General features: G+C 33.3%; 1 long non-coding RNA gene across 1 annotated transcript; it reads right to left on the minus strand.

Moving 5' to 3' along the window:
• Positions 1–3,232: 3,232 nt before the first annotated feature.
• Positions 3,233–4,306, minus strand: LOC111830585. The gene is made up of 3 exons (XR_002833994.1): positions 4,041–4,306; positions 3,732–3,831; positions 3,233–3,580 (listed from the first exon to the last, which is right to left on the minus strand). It is a non-coding gene; the product is annotated as an uncharacterized LOC111830585 (long non-coding RNA).
• Positions 4,307–6,363: the final 2,057 nt, after the last annotated feature.

Below are 6,363 nucleotides of genomic sequence, written 5' to 3' on the forward strand. Positions count from 1 at the left end.
TTTACACGAAATCTTTCAATTTTCATACATGTAGGACCTTCATTATTCTTATTCATTTCTAAAAAAAAAAAGGAAGAATAGTACAATCTCAAAGAATACATTCCTACCAATATCTTATGAAACTTATTTCCTATAAATATTGTAGGTAAACTATAAGTATATTTTTTTTCTTTCTTACCAATTTTATGACTTTTTCGCAGCCATTACTTGGGTATTATTCATATTCTTACAGTTAACTTGAGAAGTGGGAAGAATATAAAAAACATGTTGTCATAAAATTATTCTTACACCTGACTTGAGAAGTAGGTGGAATAAATAAAAAAATTTAGGAATAGGTGGAATATAACAATGGGAAAAATGTTATTTAAATCTCGAACTTAGAAATTTTGGCCATTTTAATCCTCGACTTCCTTTGTGGCCATTAAAATCATAGAATTCTCGTTAACGTTATTTTTAAATCACTATCTTCTGTTGACTGAGCCAGATTGAGCATGTTTTCAAATAAAATTCTCTAACAGAGGAGTTAAAAGCCGTTTAGGATCGTTAATCGATCTCTGTTAAGTCGAAAAATGAGAATCACAAGGACAAGCGACGTCGTGCTGCCTTAAACGAAATGACTAAATCCCCAAATCGACTTGTTGTTGATGATTTTGTAAAATATGAATACAAGAAACATTGTATAATCCTACCAAATTTCTTACGAAAACTTTGATAGGAAATATTTTCTACTACTTATCTACGACTTTTTTACAAAAAAACAGTTTCGTTGGAAAATGGTAGAAACTTTTCTACGAACACTCTAAAGCTCCAAGTGGTGACCATGCTTGAGGAAATGGATGAATATGAATGTGATGCTCCTATATATTCCTCAATATTTATTACTTCTATATTACAAACAAAAATATTTTCAATTTTCATACATGTAAGGCCTACATTATTCCTATTCATTCCTAGAAAACAAACTATACTACAATCTCGAAGAATACATTCCTACCAATATCTTAAGAAACTTATTTCTTAGATCGTAAGTATATATATATATATATATATTTTATTTCTTATAACTTCTTTCGTAGGCATCATGTCGGTATTATTCATATTCGTAAACTTAATTTAAGAAATGGGTGTAATATAAAAAATATATAGTCGATAAAAATTTTTCTTACACCTAAATTCAGAAGTAGGAGGGATATAAATTGAGAAGTAGGTGGAATATTAAAAAATTGTAGATAAGTTTGTAAAAACGTGAACATTCTCGTAGGAAATAGGTATCTTTGATCGGACTACGTTTTTCATTTAAATTTATGTTCTTACATCAGTTCTCTTCCCCGTTCTATTTCCGATTTGCTTGAATTTATATATTTTCCCTTTTTTAGCTCTATTTTAGTTTTGTTTTAGTTATCTCTTATTTTGGTATCGATTGCAATTAAATTATCTCCTTCAATGTAGCGTCTGCTTGACTTTTCTCTTAAGTGGGAATTATAGTTTCCTAGACATGCTTCTTATAATGTAAATCTCGGTAGGTCTCAAGAAAAAGCTTCTTGATGAGGACATAGGACCGCATATAGACAAGTGCTCAACGTACGACCTTGAACCGGCGACTGGTGACCCTATACCGACAATTCCTACGGTCATAGCTGGACCAATGACCCGTTCACGTACAAGGAAGTTAAGAGAGACGTTCAATGAAGGAGTTGAGGCACTGATCAACACAACGGGCCAAATGGGTTTTCTATCGACCGACCCTCGACCCCCGAATGCGAGAAGGAGCCTCAATGAGTTCCATCGACCAAACGATGGAGAACAGGAAAAAGAAGGTGAGTTTCACCGACCAAGTCCATATTTTAAGACTAATGAACGAGCCGGTTTTGCAGAAAACCTCCTAGAAACACAAGTCTATCAAGCACCCCACCCGGCATCGACGACACGAGCGCACGAACGGACGACCCGGACGACCTACCACCAAATGCCAAGGGAATCGAAATTCATCGACAAAGTGATGATTTTAATAGCTTCAATCGAGACCGTTTTGAGAAACACCCTGCGGAACATGAAGACACACGCAGAGCACCGTCCATAGCCGCCAGAAAGCTTGTACGGAGTAAAGCCGTGAACAAAGAATACCCAAACCGCTTGGGCTTCAATATTCACTCTATAAGTGATGCTTCTGGAGCTAACCATCGAAGCAAAGATGCCCAAAAACGAGACGGATTGGGAGATGGTCGAGAGGAGCCCTAATGCCTTCGTATCAGCACAAACAAGACCTGCGACACCGAGGATGGAGGGTTTGACCATATAGGCTTGTACAAAGCTGATGATAGTCAAGAAAACAAGAGCCAAGGTGAAGAAGACGTCGAATAACCGAAGATAGCTACGTGGCCTCTCATTCCTTCGAATAAGGTAAGTTCGGTCTTTATTATTTCCATTTTCTCTTAATTGTTTGCAGGATCTATCACGACCCTCTTTTGTTTCTTTGAGTCTAGAGTCCTAAGGAGTCGAATCCAAAGCCTCCAACCTGTGGAGAGGATTCACTTGTGCGAATGACACAAGTTTCCATTTTTTTAGCTATTTCTTTACTTTGTTTTGTATCTGTTGAATTCGTGAGATTGAATCTCGGCCCTTGAAGGTCACGGCTGAAGGACTATTAATAAAGTCCCATTCGCAGCCTTGTAGTCACGTTTTTTTACCTAGATCAATAAAGCTGAACTTTTCTTCTCTTCGCCGTTTACAAGTTGAGTATAGATAAACTCTATAATTTAGTCTATTTCAAAGTAAGTTATAGAGTATGGTTGGAGCAAATGTTATTCTATAATAGAGTTTTGACTATAATATATTGGAGTAGGAAATTCCCTAAGAGTATCTTTAAGGGTGTAAGTAGAAAGATGTATCTTAGATATTTGTAATTATATTTATAATGTAAGAGGTTAAGTTAAGAACCGCAAATATAGAGGTGATTATTGGTTGAACCTCAAGCTTCTTAAAATTTTAAGAATATAATATTGTAAAACATATTTTTAATTGTTAAAATTAAATAAATAACTTTTACATTGAAAACTTATAAAAATAAACATAAAATTGAACTGAAAATTAAAAGATAAAGAAAATAAAATTCTAAGTGTATCCAAAGCTTAAAATGTAACGCGCACATCACAGCTTCATTAAGATAACATATCCATAATAAAGCCAAAACGGTTTTGTTCAAAGGAGAAGGAGAAGGCAGCCATTTAGTAAATTAGATTTGAAATCGAAAGATAGAAGTGTTACCATCATGAAAGTCAAAGAATTGCTGAGGAAGATGATTTTGGAGAATGACACAGACAAATAAGGTAGCATTCCACCAATGAGAACAATACCAGTTAAAACAGTTGCCCCAAATAAGAGCATGTAAAGGAAATCTGCAGTCTTTCCCCTGAAGGAGTTTTCTTCGAGGAGTTAGCAGTATCTTCTAGCAAGAAATAACATATGGAACAAAAAGTCCAAAATAACATAACTGTAGCAAAAATAGAAACGGGCTCTTCAACTTCTTAACATCAGACACTTCTTCTACAAAGTAAAACTTCAGACAGAACTATGAATTCAGCTACAAAAACAAGCCATCTATCAGGAACAGAAGATCCTAATACTCCAAGGAAGACAATCACATATGCAAAATATAGTCCTAGAGTAGTAAGAGACAAAAATTTCTCAGAAATACTACAAATGTATATAATACAAGAGTTCAAGAAAATTACCCATATTCCGGAAATATAGAAAATTTGTAACGAGGCGCAAGAACTGGTATTGCTTCACCACAACGATAAGATTAAGTTAGAGATTATAAGGAGATATAATCTGCAAAAAATGTCCCACAACAAAACATCACTCAGCTCTAAAATGAACCATTGTCTACCAAAACTCCAATAAAGAGTGATCCTTTACAACAAAACAAAACCATCCTCAAATACATAAACACAAAGATTCAAATTTTCAACCCAAAATAATAATAATCAGATCAATAAGAGCAAAATTATAAGGCTTAATGAGCAAGAAAACTTTCAAACCTCGAGCGAACATCCGCAGTGGTGCCTACAGCCGCCGTGAGATACGACCGCGCTATAATCGACATCTGTTTGTACCATTCTTCTACGACTTGAGCCATTATCCTCCTCTCTCCTACCTCTCAATCACACTCGATTCCGATTTCAATCACCGAGCAATTGAACGATATAAAACCAAATCAAAAAGACACCCAAATCGAATCAGAGAGATATTGAGGGGATTTTCATCGGTTTGACCAAAGAAAAAAAAAATCATTTTGTTTACTTAATCTTTACCCTATCAGCAAGAGCCACGTGGCATAAGACACCACTCCAAAAACTTCTTACCCAACAACCGGATGGATCTTGCCATCTTACTATTTCGAATTTTAGGCTTTTTAATATTGCCCTAAGGCCCGAACGGATATGCCTTTAAAGATGGCCTAAGGTAACTAAATTTTTCTAGTATATTTAGCTACACTACCCTCGTTTTTGCATCTAGTTAGAAAAGAAAAAATAAGAATAATATATTAGGAGAGAGAGAGAGAAAAATGATTTATATTTTCTTTTGTTTTTCCATTTTTATCTTTACACTTTAATAAAAAAAATGTAATTTAAGTGAATTTTAATTTTCTCTATCTTTTAAGATCCATATTCCTAATTATTGGAATTATATATATGTTTTTTTAATCTTGTCATTTGAAACAGTTTCAAATATTACAATTATTATACACGTACATGGTAATATTTTGTGTGTACATCTGTACATACACATTTGAATAAATTGTATTTATATTAAACATTTTTTTCAAAACATGTTCGTACACAATAAGTTGTGTACGTGAGAGACAAGATGGTAATCATAACAAATCAAACTCTTGTGTGAGGCTAATTAGGGAGGTAAGTTAATTAATCACACATAAAGATTTGTGTAACTGAAGGTTGCAGTATCGTATTCACTTTCCTTATTCTCACCATTTCAAATAGTAAATATCTTTTTTTTTACAATATGAATAGCAAATGTATCACTCTTAGAGCATGTCCACTAGCGTTTTTAAAAGGTATCCTAAACAAAATAATTAAAAAAATAAAAAAGTTAAAGAGAGAGACAGAAGCGGTACTACAAAGGGATACTTTAGAAGCGATACTAAACAAAAACGGACATATGTCGAAGATTCAAAAGTTAAAGTAATAAAAAATCAATAAAAGAATATTTTTATTGTCCTTGGAGTACCTCTCATTAGTATAAACAGATGGAGGTGGTCTTATGATATTGTTAGTGAAATTGTGGTATTTGGCAGAATGAGAAACAATAAGTTGATGTATGGATTCTATTATTTGGGTTACATATTGAGATTTCCAAGGTTAATTTATATAGCAACGTCAATGAAATTATGAAATAGGGATTTAAGAAATGAAGATTAATTTTTAAAGAAAATGAAGGTTAAGCATAAATTTGAAACAAATTCTTGATTTCACCAAAATAAGACTCATATTCAAATGCTCAATAAACAATTTGATTCTTGATTCCACAAACACCGAAGGTTAGAGAAAGGGATTCGGAAGATTATTCCTTGCAAGAATCCAAGACTCTACACATATACTAAGTGAATTGACTCCACGAATGAGGGATATGCCGACTTGAGGAAAAAGGAAACTACGTCGTCGAAAAAGAAAAGTTTTTCCTTCTTTAGTCTTGAGATAAGAGAAACTGATCATGTTATCTTGTTTAGCAAATGTTGCGGTTTAGTATATGTACGTTAATCATGATATTTTTGCTTCGTGTACATGTCATTTGTATACGTCCATAACATTATGATGTTTAGCAACCACTAAAAACCTAAAATATTTGAGACATATATTTAAGTCAAAATAATCGTGTACGTATACAAGAATATGTACATACGTTTAAGTCAATATGATTGTGTACATATGCTTAAGACAGATTTTAAATCTTGTCATTCGAAATTGTTTCAAATATTCTTGAAATACTTGTTGGGAGAAAGTAACACTTATTGTACTCAATAAATTGGTGGTTTTTAGTATATTTAATCTTCCTAATAAACCCACTGTTGAACATAGTTGTAGAGATGCAGAAAATATAAGCTATGTCTTCTAGGTATCTTGCCACAATTGTCACCTAGTTTGTATGTAAGCATTGTGTACATTAATTCAATCTCGTGTACATATACGGTTTATGGTTTAATGTTTAGAGGTTGTTGCACATATAAGTACACTCATGGAGTCCACATGTAGTCTATGGTTTAATTTTTAAGTTTTTTTTAGAGGTTGGGTAATTCTAAATTGGTTAGACGGTTTAGCTTTTTAATCGTCGATTTGACTCAAT

Source organism: Capsella rubella, unplaced genomic scaffold, assembly GCF_000375325.1.
Source record: "Capsella rubella cultivar Monte Gargano unplaced genomic scaffold, Caprub1_0 scaffold_5, whole genome shotgun sequence".
Classification (NCBI taxonomy): domain Eukaryota; kingdom Viridiplantae; phylum Streptophyta; class Magnoliopsida; order Brassicales; family Brassicaceae; genus Capsella; species Capsella rubella.